This window comes from Lepisosteus platostomus, chromosome 6 (genome assembly GCF_059453375.1).
Source record: "Lepisosteus platostomus isolate fLepPlt1 chromosome 6, fLepPlt1.hap1, whole genome shotgun sequence".
In the NCBI taxonomy this organism is placed as follows: Eukaryota; Metazoa; Chordata; class Actinopteri; order Semionotiformes; family Lepisosteidae; genus Lepisosteus; species Lepisosteus platostomus.
Window position 1 is genome coordinate 42,379,880 of NC_142616.1, and position 13,697 is coordinate 42,393,576.

At 38.2% G+C, this 13,697-nt stretch overlaps 1 pseudogene; it reads right to left on the reverse strand.

The window, feature by feature from the left end:
• Window positions 1-11,784: 11,784 nt before the first annotated feature.
• Window positions 11,785-12,642, reverse strand: LOC148661727 (hepatoma-derived growth factor-related protein 2-like; annotated as a pseudogene).
• Between the last annotated feature and the right edge of the window lie 1,055 nt (window positions 12,643-13,697).

Consider the following 13,697-nt stretch of genomic DNA (forward strand, 5'->3'; position numbering starts at 1 on the left):
TGAAGAGGACATGTTGAAAATATTTTAAAATCTACAGTATGTGAAGTAGTTACATCTCTTATGTTTCATGATAACATATACTGTATACAGAAATACTATATTTTACAGAAAAAAATGTGTCATGAACACATGGAAAAAAATGTAATGCCATGTTTTATTGTCTAGTTCTATTAGAAATTATTGTTAAATGTATTCCTAACACAAAACGTCTGTGATTTACATTATATTGTTGCATATTGGAAGCAGTATTTACATTTCTCATCCTGAAAAGGTAACAATAGACAGCATTGAAGCTTTTGGCATCCTGGCACTCGGGCAAACAATCTTTATTTCTGGTTCACTCACTTTAAACAGTCACACTGACCAAAGATTAAGGTGACCAAACAGTGCAATCTTTAACTTAAATCTTAAAGTCAATACTCTTTGAACACAGAGAGAAAGGGAAAGAAGAGGAAAAAAAGAACAGGCACAGGGATACAAAAAAGAAAAAAGAACATACAATAGAATAATGATGAGAGAAGGAACTTCTTTTAACTAGGAAACCAGAATCTGTCCAGGTTTAAGCATTAAGAGCACTGGACTCTAATCCATGAGAAAGGCACTTGTTTTATATTTATTAAACTACTGATTTCCCATTTATGTTATCCTTCAGGCTAGAAGAAAGCTCTCATCATTTAGTGACGCAATATTTTGAATAGAGAACTGTGTTCCAAGTTTTTGTAGAGAGAGATTTAGTCCTGAGCAGGATTTTGAGAAGGCAACATGTTCAAGCGAGATGTAAACTTGTTTGAACTACATTCTTCATAGGGCTGTGGAGAATAACCTGCTATCTTCACTCACCTGAGTGGTTGGCTTGTGACAATTAGTTGGGTGGTAAGTTATATCACATATGAAATCAAATATATCATATATCAAATAACAGGAATTCAAAGTTTCAGGGTTAGTTTTTTTTTTCTGCCACATATCTCCCCTATACTTTTGAATAACATTCTACAGTATATAAACAACATACTACAGTGTTTTAGATGATAATTAAAGTACTAATGCATTGAGTTTAGGTTAATTTAACTAACATTGATAGTAATCAGTTGAAATAACACAAATCCCTCCTCTGCATCGAGCCTGCACTTTCTCTCTCTGCTTCCATTAGAATACTCCACTGTAATGAATCAGGAAATAAAACTGTCAGTGAGCCTGTAAAGTAATCTCTGGCCCATCATTCCCCACACTGCCAAAACAGAACCTGGAATGTTCATAATGCATAAAAACAAGACATGCTGAGGTGAGGATGCTGGGTAGTGGGTACTTGGACAGGAGGCAGAAAGAGTCTCACTAGCTAGATTCGTCTCATGATCCTAGTCTGTTGCGCTGCTAAATTGACAGTCAACGTTAACAAACCTCAACCTCCACTCTTCTTTCATCCAAGACCCAAATCACATTAAATTTGCAGATGTCAAGACCCTACTGTATGTTCAAACAAGTATGGGAGTATGGGACCGATCACCCTTGACAGGCTTAACATGGCTACCATTTACAACACCTGGTTATTAGAAGGATCTTTTATTATATTAGACATAGCTTCTCTTTCTTCCCCTTGAAGGAAAATATATTATATTAGACAGCTTCTTTTTCCCCACTTCTCTTTTCCCCACTTGTGTCCCCGGTGCCTGTTTTACTGTATTTGTTGAAGCTAGACTTGCGGAACCATTCATAGCCAGAAATGTACTGCTTGGTCGTTACTATTTTACCATGCACAGTGACATTCAGTATTTCATGAGTATTTCATGTGTTGTTGATTTTAACATTTGCTTGCATATCAAGCTAATTTTGCTATTGATTTGATATTTCCTTGGTAATTTAAATCCTTCTGTTTATATCATTATACTAGATTTTGCATAAGCCTTGCAATCAATGCAGGCAATCAATCAATTGCAGTGACCATTAATCCAAGAGCAAATGTCTTCCTACACAAGAACTTAAGAATGTTTACAAATGAGAGGAGGTTGTACAGCTCATCTAGCTCACTTGTTTTTATCAGTAGCTAATTGATCCAAGAACCTAAATAAAGTACATTAATTTTTGTCACAATTTTGCTAAATTAATCTATATGATTGACCATGATTCAGGCAAGTAAATTTACTGTCACTTCATTGGTAGAGTGGATTGGACACAAGTGAGAGGATGATTTAAACTGATGATTGTCAAGCCTGGTAAGAAATAACTAATATGCCCCTAAAATCAGGAGAACTTTCTCTCTGTGTCTTTTATATGTTTGAGGCAAGACTCAGACAGCTTACAGAAGAAGTACTCATCTGCACTGTGATTATAGTGATTGTTGATAACCTGTGCTATACTGATAAAGTCCTGGGACCTCACTTTCTCCCCTACATGAGGGCTTTTCCTGATGTGACAAGATGCCAGCAGCACAAATCACATCCTCATGCTGCTCTTATAAAAACAGTTTCCTGGAAGTGATGGTTACTGTGTGTCATGGACGCTTTACTCACCGGATGTGAATCCCTTTGAACAATTGTGAGATATGCTGGGGAGACATGGCATCTAGGGCACGGAGAAAGTGAACAGGCATAGCCTTTTTAGACTTTACTGGAGGAATGGGACAGAATTTCACAAGACGACATCTGAATCCTGGTACAAAACATGCATTTACAGATGTCCATCTTGCATGACTCACTGTTTTCACACTTGCAACTAGACTGTCTAGCAGCATTTAATATTTAATTAATTTAATTTAGTATTATTCCACATAAAAGTTTGTTTTTTAATGGCTTTTAATACTCTTTCTGTTGCCTGTTTTGCACATACCAGGACATCATAAAGGGGTACAAGTAAGTGCTTTTAATGAATAGCCTGCAGCATGGATAAAGACACCACACCTGATGGCATCACAACCAATCCCCAGTGATGACAGGAATTTAAAAGACATTGCAAAGCCATAACTTTGCTTACGTGCTCTGCTCTGTTCTAGCTGAAGAATCAACCACACATGTATGTCTGCACGTAAACAGAATTCTATCCATGATTCTCTCTACTCAAGGAAAATCTTATGATTTGCAAATTGTAAATTTTCACCTGACCAGCTGAATTAATACAAATGGACCTTTCTGTGGATAGCTTGAACAGAACATATTCAGTAACACTTGTCTCACTCACTCTGAGACTCTACCCACAGACTGTTTGAAAGCAAAGTTCAGTGCAATGCGAGAGCCATTGTTAGCATGAAGCTAACCAATGTTTTACAGGAAACATTCTTCACTTTTCCTGATGAAAGCAATAGTACTTTGGAACTGAACCAGCAGAAACAGATTGGACATTGCTAACCCTCAGCTGTCTCTATCCATGTGGTAACACCTGGACAGCAGGTTTTGATAAATATAAATTCAATGTTTACATTAATATTATTTTGAGAATAAAACTTATTCTAAAATGTTTGATTAAGCTTACGGTATATTTTTACCTGTCTTCAACAGTACAAGACTCATTTATCTCATGAGTAACACAATATTGAATGTTAGTCTATTTAACCCTGATGTTAGTAATTGCTTTGTAATCCCTGAGTGAATGACCAGTCATTTATATCACAGAAGATTAATTCACCTATACAGCACACTGTATATGATATATACTTTATACTGCGGTGTTTGTTTGCAATACACATTTTGCGCTTATGTTAATAAATTGTGTATTGTATACAGCATGTGCTATCTGTGCAGATATTTCTTTTTATTTTGTACTGTTGATTCCTAATAGCCATAAAGCACTCTCGTAATTTATGGTTACAATTTCATATTGTGCCAGTAAATTCAACCATCACATCCCTACGCCTGTGATTTTCACAGGAGACACTCAGTCCAGCAACCCTGTAGATAATAAATGTTAATCAGCACAATAATAAAAGTATCTATATTAAGTCTGTTAAACAGAATGTCAGTGCACCTACAAGAAAAAGTATGTTATTTCCCTGATAATAATTATTTGAGTTTTTTGCAGGTATAAGTGATTAGTTTGTTTTGATGCTCTGTATCTATGCTGTTGCAGTTGATGGATTACAGTAATGAATGACAAATGCTTGCTTATAAATGGAAGTATCTGGCACAGGCATCAGATGGCGGATGGTCCTCTGTGCTACATACTGTATAGCACAGTATTCATTTACAATCTGCCAATACACTGCTGGTACACAGTTCAGCTTGTGACTATGCAGTTAGATCACAGTGCGCAGCCTGCACCATGCAGCAGAGAGACAAGTATAGAGTTCTCACCCTGTAATTTACTGTGTATAGCTGGAGGGGGCACATAACCTCCACCATATGCACTTTCCATTCACACAACATAATTTGTCATTGCAACCCCTTAAACCCTTCCCCACCAAGCCTGTATAAAAAACGGAATGTCAGCTATGTTTCTGTGTCGCTTTCACCTATTATAGGAGAGATCCAGTATCCAATTGGCAGAATGCAGCTTGCCTGTTACAAATCATGCTGACGGAGGTCTGCTTAAGAGAACAATGAAGATTACCGGCGTGTCAAGGGCAGATATCTTTCAAGTTTACAAGTTTACAGCTTTGCAATTTATTTGATCGCTAGGAGGGACAGAACTAGATATGTTTCTGTGCCTTTTCTGTAACTTACATCTTATTTAATCCCCTCAACCTTCTTTTAATGATAGGTCAGCTACTGTGCAGTCTTACTGTTTTGTCATTATTTTTTTGGAGAAAAGGGACATGAGGCTAGTGGGGTTATGTCCTCTAATTCATTTTTAGAGGAACACATTAAATCATGGTAAAGTTTCAGCACAATTTACAGTACAATTGGAGAAAGACAACAATGCGTATGAATGCATGCTCCAATGTATGATAAATAAGTGCTACTGCACCTCGTCTAAGGTTTTAGGCTGAAGAACAATGAGTCCAGATTTCTAAGCAGTGTGTTGCTTTTTGACTTATTGTTCTGAAATGAAAATCCATATGCTTTTATATAAGCAATGTTGGACTGAATGGCAGCATTGAAAACCCATAAATCTTATTAATCGTATCAGCACTACACCTGTCTGCACTGCAGGGAAAAGCAGTTGGTTTTCACAAGGTTGGAGATTTTGTCAGACTGTCTACAAGTGTAGTCTTCAGACACCTTTGTACCTATAGTACAGCATGTCTGCCTTTTATAAACCTTGCATCAGAAGAACCTTATACAGATCTGTAGCAGTGTGACCTCCTTTTTTAGACTGTGAAGTAAGGAACATGACAGGATATCTTTAATTACAAACCTGTGGGAAGTTGTTATACCTTTTTCTCAAAGAGCAGCCCTGATTGATTTCTGCCACCCAAGTGCCAATGATTATATAACTCATAGATGCTGTTATTACTTATTATATAATTTCATTAAGTTTATATTTAAAATTTTGTATTACATTTAAATGTAATATAATCGTCAGATTTAGAGAGATTTTTGAAGAACATGTGTGAAATTTACTGACCCCAAAATGTAGTTTTGTAAAGAAATACCAAAGAGATCAATAACAAACTGTTGATGCAGACTGAAAATAAGACATTTTAGTTTTGCGAGTTTCAGAATTCAGAATAATAAATCAATTGAACAGAATAGCCTATTGTGAAATGGAATATCCTTAGAGTCTTCAGAAGTCCTTCAGAAGTTTCCAACAGTATCAGATAGGATTCTGCACAACAAAATATTGCCTGTTGGCTGAGAGTTGTGTTAATTGGCAGATTCAGTTTATGCAGCCAAAGTCAAGTATGAGATCCTATAAACAGTCCATTTAATGTTACTTGAAGGTTATAAAGTTCTACTTGTTTGATCACTTTAACAATAAATTAGATTTAGCCAGGATTCCAAATCATGTTAGGTGATGGGTTTCTGGAGTAGCCAAGGAACAAAAATTCAGTGGCGCTCTATAATTCTATTACCTACAGTCTCATAAAGCTGCCTTAGACAGACCATATAAAATAGAACAATGGCTTTCTTTAAGGGGCTTTGAAGATCAAACAGTAAAGGTTTAATTAATACATAAAAAAGCTCTGTACAATTAACATGTTTACAAGACTAACATAAATGGCACATGTAGCACTAGAAACAATGGCTAAGTATGTGAAAATCTCTGATGTAGTGTGAAAAGTCAATGTAAAATTACACATGACGTACAGCAGTACTGTTTATTAAATCCACTTCCCAAAATTGTGACCAATGGAACCAGACCTTATGAAAATGTTGATATTCTGATGTTCAAACAGAGAAATACACCTAGAACAATTTGTGCTCTCACACACCTGTCATACACCTACAGATCAAAAGGAAGTGAGTCAATTTAATCTTCAAAAGAAGGTGACTGCAAAGGCAGAATAAGTCAGGTACTACCAATAACTACAGTAAGGGGATCTAGGGTTCAACAACAAAATACAGGGTAATATAAAGTGTTTAAGAGCAGGTTTACTCAGAAAGATAAAACAGGACTTTACTAGCACGTAAGAGTCATGACTAATTTAAGCAAACTTCACAGCTGTGGTGCCAGAACCAACTCTGTGGAATGTTTAAAAAAAGATGGCATCCTGGGATTGATTAGCAACTAGAAATTAGTTGGATGAAATGTATTGTGTATTCCCCCAGACAATTTCTTTTTTTATATTTCAACAAAGCAATTATAGAGAAAAAAAAAGTCATAGGTCACTTTCACAATGTGTCATGGTTTATTCCTCATCACGGGTTAAAAGCTCTTGCTAAGCACTTTTGTAGCAGAAGAGCTACTAAAAGAGAATTCTCGTGTGAAGGCAATACAAATCAAATCACAGTAGGGGAGCATTGCACTTGCCTGGCAGGAAGCCGACAGTGCTGAGGCTGGAAGTTCTGATTAATGACATTTTTTGTCATTCCCAGGTAAGTCAAATGGCTATGCACTGGAAAAAGGTTCCATATTAATATTTTTATTTCCATGTCCTTTTTTTAATGCCATGTGATTTTTTTTTCAAAATAGTTTAATCTGCTTTCACACTGTGGGCATAGGGAAATCATGTATCAGGTATGGTGGATTTAAAATAGATTTGGTTACACTTTGAAATTAAAATAAGAGCTGTATAATTAATGTGGATGTAAGATTTACAACACAGGGACTTGAGAACACACATGTACTGTATGGAAGACTGGCCTCAGAGGAACTGTACAAGTAAAATCTGACACATTGTTAAAACAATTGTTCCACTTTAGTAGAAAAATGTTGAAAGGTTTAATAAATATGCAGTGTACTTGTCTTTAGGGGTATAATCATGCTTATTACTATTGATAGACATCACTGGCATGTTTGGTATCACTTAGTTTCTGTCCCGCATAACTTATGAGGAAGTGCTTGACTGAGGCACAGCAGATCAGAACAGAGGAGAAACTGATTATTCCAACTACTGTACATACAATATTTTAATTTAACAATCTGGTGTATAATGTTTGAGATAAAGATCTAAAACATGTAATAAGATATTTTGTAATGCATCAGGTACTGTAAAAAAAATATAAACATTTTAACCATTTTAACACAGTAGCCATTTCACTGCAAAACAATGTTAAGGGAAAATTTAAATTCCTCATTTATCTACTTTATCTACTACTATCTATTGCTATTGGTCACAAAAACACTTGCATTCAATGTACAGTAGGTGGTTTTAAGATATGCTGTTATGTCAGGTCCCCCTTTATTCTTGGAAGATTACAGGACTGCCACTGCTTTTACACAGATCATGCATCAACATTCTGATGCATCTCAGCAGCACTCAAGTCCAGTTCAGTATAAGTACTGGAACCTCCACAACATGGCTGGCATCGGCCACACCTGAGAATGAAACTGTAAGCCCTACGCTCACAAATTAATTTTAAGTGATGCTTTGGAGCAATGAAACAAACTTTTTTCTGAGCATGACATACATTATTTGCAACAGTATACTTGCAACTGTGCAACACGCAACTGTTGGCACATCACTGAAAACTAAGTAGAATCCAGAAAATGCAAGCAATATCTTATAATTTATTTCAGTGGGATCAAAGATACACTGCAGTCACATTCCTAGGGATTGAGGGATAAGAGGACAAGGCCACCTCTTGCTTGTCTCTCCTATGTTCCTCATTGCACTGATCAGAACGCTAACAAACACTGAAGTGGATTTAAATTACTCAAATTACATTTTTGGGTGGCCAGCTGCTGTTACAAGGGGTTTGTTAGCTACTATGGAATGCAATAAATTAGTCTGTAAATTAAGTGTGATTTAAAAACTGTTAAATCTTTTTTAGTTTCTTGCCAACAAAGCCTTCGCAGATCAAACCACATGAACGGCTGTCCAATTAGTACAGTACATACTGCTTAGGAGAAGCCTGTACAAATTAGCTTGATATATTAATTAAGCCAACAGCTAATTAATAATGTGGGCAATAGTGAAATAAATAATAAAAGATAATAAAAATACAAAATATAGGACATGACATTTACTTTTCTTTTTATTCATATTAAACTAAGTCTGCCTTGTGGCACTTAAACAACATTACATTTATCAAAGGATTAATTCTCAATTTGCATGCTAATTAATGTCAATTTAGAGGCAACCTGTCCTATCTCAAGCCGTCTGGTTAATTTGGGTCCAGCTGGCAACTGTTTTACATTATGACCAGTTTCCAGTTGCATAAGACACCCGAGTTAACCTCATATTCCTCTTCTTCTTTCACCTGAGTTTAACTGTCACTTGCCTAAATCAATAGGCTAGCTTTTGGGGAAATGTGTCCTCAAGTGCTGTTTGTAATCCTTAATGTATTTATGGTTGTTTAAAGTGTTCCTTCAGATACAATCTCCTGGATTTATAATTTAAAATAAAAGGATTTCCCTCTTCAAGAGAACAACTGCCAGTATGTCTCTCGTGTGCCTTCTGGCTTATACTACTAAGGAGTCATTAAGGTGCAGTCAAAGTGCATTGTAGGATGTATGCTGTTCCAAAACATGTATCAAAAGCAGATGTTTAGTTCACATACAGTATAACAGATATGGGGTAATGCTGAAACCTATCCTAAGACTAACCACTGTTACAGGCACGTCTAATTTACTAATCCAGGAGTTGAATTATTCATGGCAATTGTGAATCTATATCCGTCCTTCGGATGAGACGTAAAACTGAGGTCCTGACTCTCTGTGGTCATCAAATATCCCAGGATGTTTTTCGAAAAGAGAAGGGGTGTAACCCTGGCATCCTGGCCAAATTTCCCATTGGCCTTACCAATCATGGCCTCCAAATAAACCCCATCTTGAATTGGCTTCATTACTCTGCTCTCCCCCCCACTGTTAGCTAATGTGTGGTGAGAGTTGTGGTGCACTATGGCTGCCGTTGCATCATCCAGGTGGGGCTGCACATTGGTGGTGGTGGAGGGGCGTCCACGTTACTTGTGAAGGGCTTTGAGTGGAGTGCCCAGAAAAGCACTATATAAGTGTAAGCAATTATAATAATTATTATTATTATTATTATATACGTCACGATCGGAATCCCTCCTCTTAAGGGCGCTTCGGCCCTTTCATATTTTAGTTGATTGTGCACCTGCCTCTTGTTCTGTCCCACTATTTAAGCCTGGTGCTTTCACTATTCTCGGCTCAGCATTGGGAGATGGATGCCCAGAAGCCCGCCTACCAGCGGGTCCAGGAGAGACCCGACAGCATGGGCTTCATCACGCCATCCTGACCATCTGAATCTGGGGCTCGGTGCGCCTGGCCTTGTCATTGTGATTTTATTCCCTGTCCCTGTTCCGGAACCCGGTCCAAATTTTAACTGTGTTCATTTTGTCTCTGATGGATCACCCAGTTTTGGACTTTGTACTGCGCCCCAGATTTTCCCCTTGGACTGTCTGAACTTGGTTGCCTGCACCACGCTCCCCGAGCACCGGATCACCGTCGTCACGCCCCCCTGTCTGTCTACCCATCCTGTTCCTCTTCGTCTCCTCCCTGTTGTTCTTTTCCACTTACTTCCTGATTAAACCGTCTGCATAGGGTCCTGAACTACGCTTCGCAGGAGCCTGGACTGGCTCCCGTTACGATATGTTTCCCAAACAGAAAACTAATGTGATGTCCATTGCTTATTCTCAATCTAACTCAATCAATAGGTCAAGCTCCATCTACCCCATGCCATGCTACATTCTCTTATACAGACCTAGGAACTTGAGCGGTCAAAAATACTCTCTATGACAATCTAACCGCTATACTATGATTTAGCCTTTAAACACCCCCCATGGTTTTTGGCAATTGTTATGTTTAACACAGCTTCGCAAATTTAATCCTGAGATCTAGCAACCTTTCTACAGTAAGTTCCCTTCAGTAAAAAATAGGTCTGCGCCTTGGAGTTTGCTTAAATGTATCCAATTATATCTCCATGATTTTAAGCTGTTGATGACTTCAAAAGATTCAGAAACCCTGCTAAATTCTGTAATGAAGAAATGTATGAAAAAAAACCTTTTGGCATATTAAACATCTTCATTATATTATATTTCTATGTATTAATAAAATTCACTTGTGAATTACTCAAATGCATGTCTTTTGCACTTTAATTACACAGATGGTGAGTGTGGCGTGTGTAAAAAGAATGTGATGATTATGCATACCAAACACTTTACATTACCAATATCAAATAAATGGTGTCCTTTAAAACTGAAAAAACAGCTATGAAATGTTTGTTTTGATTAAGCATTCAGCAGCAAGAGATTTTTCTGAGTATACAGTACCCATGTTTTCAGGTACTAGTTTCTAGTCCTCAGCAATTGTTTTGTTTATTCTTGATAGCATAGTTAAAGGGGAACTTCAATGTTATTTTTACATTTTTGGATTATAATGTATCGACTATGATGAGTGCATTTCAAATCACAATGAAACTACGAAGTATACTGTAACGCACTGTATACAACCTCTAATTTGACAAGAGACAGTTTCAATGTATGCGTAGCACCATATTGCTGTCATTGTCAGCGATTCAGAATGAGGCAACAAAACTTCCGTTGATGCAAAACCAGTCCTATTACACTGTAAACATTCTTTAGACCAAATGAATATTGCCACTATTAATTTAAAATATTTTCATCAAAACCAACACATACAAAGCAACATTCATAACCATTTTCAAGCTTTGCAAAAGTGCTCTCTCATTTACATTGGTGTTTATTTTATGGTAAATCACAACTAAAAGAAAAATTCTAAAAGAACTTTTTGGAAGAATGTGTCATAGCCCATGTTGTCACCTCATCGACTGATTTGAATGAGTGCAACTTAATGGAATTCAACATATTGACTTGGAGAAGGTTTTGCTGACAAATACTACTTACTTGTTAACACGGCATACATATTACATTCAAACATTTCTGGGGTGAAATATCTTCTGCATAGCCTATCCTTATTCAATCTTACATCACACTGAACTGAAAAGACAAAGAATTAACATCATTAGGAGACCATGTTTCCCATTTGCTTACAGCAACTAGTGAGCAGGAAGGACCGCTTTTAAGACACAATTCACATGAACTCTGTCTCACCCATGATGAGACCGGAGGTTTTTTTGCCTGTGAAAACATGGCAACCAGTACAGTACGTTCACAAAGTTCATGATTTTTCAGCTAATTCAAAATTTGTAAAATGTATCAATACCATAAATTAATCTATTTTGTTACCAAGATTTAATAAATGGTCTGAGAAATTGGAACTTCAGTTTCCCTTTAAAAATCAATTTGAAAAATCAATGTGACAGTTGGACTGGAGCTGCTTGTGGGAGCAGCTGTTGGCTCAGGGTTCTCACCTTGATCATTTGACTTGGGGCTGTGTGCTAATTCACTGTCTGCGTTTTGTGGCTCCGTTTCACCGTTCACTGCTGTGGTCTCCGAATTGTGCTCCTCGTTCTTTGCTAGGCTCCTCCTGCCTCTTGGTCTCCAATTTCTGTTTGCAGTGCCTTACCAAGGAACTGCAGCTTGAGCTTATTGTAGACCTGCGTGGCCTTCTCCATCACCTCACTGCTTGCTTTGTACCGCCGGATCTTCTTGAGGGTGGCTACTACGTTCATGTTCGTCTGCAGTATCTGGCTGGTGACCTGCACTGAGCCAAGTTCCTCCAGAGCCTGCAGACAGCGCTGTACATCAGGATTGTCCACCTTCAGTGCAAACGATGTCAGTGTGGAGCTTCTGCAGCTTCTCCTCAGGTGACAGCTCTTTCTTTTTCTCCACTTTTTTCTCAGAGAGCCTCTCCGGCTTCCTCTTGACCTTGTCCAACTTGTGGGGGCCTTCCACGTGACTTCTCCTCCGATCGCTGGTGTCTCTTCTGCTTTCTGTCCCTGCCCTCCTCCATCCTCAGCCTCCCTTTCTTTTTGCCCTCTGGCCGCTTGGCTGCTTTCTTCACCTCGGGGAATGGGGGGGAGTCGGAGTCCGAGTCAGAAGGGGCGGGGATTGGATGTGGTGGCGGCTGCTTGATCTTCTTGAGTGGCTGATTGTCATCCACGCCCTCATCAGAGCTGCTGTCGCTGATTGGCCTCTCTCTCTCCTTCTGGTCGTTGACGGATCGGCGAGGGGTCCTTAAGGTATATTGAATGATGAAGTATGTTTGCTTTTCCTGGTGTTTGCGAAAACAGTGGGAAATTCAGTAAATATTTGGTCCCATCTTCCACAGAATAGTATACTGTATGGTCCTTGCCACTTTGCTAACAGTTTGTTAATTGTAGATGGAAGCAACAACAGAACCTTTTGTCCTGGGTGGTACTCTCTATGACGTGAATGTTGGTCATACCATCATTTTTGGGCTTGTTGAGCTTCCTGATTTTGCCTTGCTCTTTCCCAGTACCTCTCTAACAGTCTCTCATCTGGAGTACATACTGTAAGATTCTCTTTTCAGTTATTTTAGCAGATGAGCCTTCCAAACTCTTTTTTAATAAATCCAGGGGTCCCTGGACAGTCCACCCGTACAACAGTTCAAAGGGGGAGAAACCTGTAGACGCCTGTGGAGCTTCTCTATATGCAAACATGAGGAAAGGTAACCATTTATCCCAGTCATCACCTGTACTGGATACGAATTTCCTAAGCATATTTTTTAAGTGTCTGGTGAAACCATTTCACTAACCATCTGTTTGAGGATGATAAGGACTTGTTTTGATTGCTGAAATACTAAGTTGTTTATAAATCTGTTTCATTAAACAAGATGTAAAATTGGTGCCCTGGTCTGTAATAATTTCCTCTGGGATGCCTACTCTTGCAAACAATTGTATCAGAACACTAATGATCCTGGATGTGATAATAGATCGCAATGGAAATGCCTCAGGAAATCTAGTAACATAATCACAAATTACCAGTATACATAGATACCCGGTGCTACTCTTTTCTAGGGATCCCACTACATCCATTGCAATTCTCTGAAATGAAGTGGAAATGCCAGGTAATGGATGCAGGGGAGATCTATCAGATCTATGGGCATTACTGGTCTTCTGACAAATGGCACAGGTAGCACAGTACTTTTGTATGTCCATGTACATGGTTGGCCAATAAAATCATGAACTAACTCATACTGTATGTATGTTTTATCTTGTCCCAGGTGTCCGGCCCATGGAACAGTGTGTGCAAGGTGCATTACCAATGGTCTACAACTAGTTGGTACCACAAGATGTTTGTTCTCAGCTTTCCCATTATACA